Source organism: Schistocerca gregaria, chromosome 7 (genome assembly GCF_023897955.1).
Source record: "Schistocerca gregaria isolate iqSchGreg1 chromosome 7, iqSchGreg1.2, whole genome shotgun sequence".
Lineage (NCBI taxonomy): Eukaryota > Metazoa > Arthropoda > Insecta > Orthoptera > Acrididae > Schistocerca > Schistocerca gregaria.
This window is the reverse complement of record NC_064926.1, coordinates 506,590,276-506,591,215: the sequence shown is the minus strand read 5'-3', so window position 1 is coordinate 506,591,215 and position 940 is coordinate 506,590,276. Positions and strand designations below refer to the sequence as shown.

The following is a 940-nucleotide window of genomic DNA, read 5'->3' as shown; positions in this document are numbered from 1 at the left end:
TGTGTCGTGAGAGCTGTCTGCTTCGCAACTTGGGATATGAACGGTGAAAGTCAAGTTATCAGAAACTATCCTTTTTACGAAAAATGAAAATATAGTTACAAAATGTAGTAACAAGCAGTGATAGAATTGCTTATGAATTCTAGATTGCTAAGCTGTCCTAAAATTTACGATACAGTTGGTTCTAGCCGCATCACACTAACGGCTGAACGTTCTGCCTTGTCAGCCATGAGCGAAGGAAGAGACAGGCTGCTGCAAGGATGCTGTTTTCCTTGAGGCACTAGCGAAGCAGAATGCCTCCGTTGCAGATACCCTTCAAAGGCGCTTTTGGAGATATCAGATAACGATGGCGAGGCTCCAAGTGAAACCAGTTACATTATACATTATTGAAGAACCTTTTAGTTGGGATTACATCAGTGATTTATATTTTTTTAAAAATTAGTGATTCCCGCCAATCCGGTACTGTTAGTATAGGGTGTAAAACAGGACGTATTGCAATTATTTTGTATGTGACATAGCATTGGAGAGCTTGTAATTGTTATTGACCAGTGCATAATGTATAAATAGGGAGTAGCAAAATTTACGATGGTTTTAGTAGCCATGTGCCAACGGCCTTGCCGCAGTGATAACACCGGTTCCCATCAGATCACCGAAGTTAAGCGCTGTCGATCTGGACTAGCACTTGGATGGGTGACCATCCGGTCTGCTGAGAGCCGTTGGCAAGCGGGGTTAAATCAACCCTTGTGAGGCAAACAGAGGGGGAGCTACTTGATTGAGAAGTAGCGGCTCCGGTCGCGGAAACTGGCATAGGGCCGGGAGAGCGATGTGCTGACTACATGCCTCTCGATATCCGCATCCAGTGACGCCTGCGGGCTGAGGATGACACGGCGGCCGGTCGGTACTTTTGGGCCTTCATGGCCTGTTCGGGAGGTGTTTAGTTAAG

The 940-nt window shown here is 46.0% G+C and overlaps 1 pseudogene; it reads left to right on the top strand.

The window, feature by feature from the left end:
• Window positions 1-601: 601 nt before the first annotated feature.
• LOC126282712 (5S ribosomal RNA) lies at window positions 602-719 on the top strand (annotated as a pseudogene).
• Window positions 720-940: the final 221 nt, after the last annotated feature.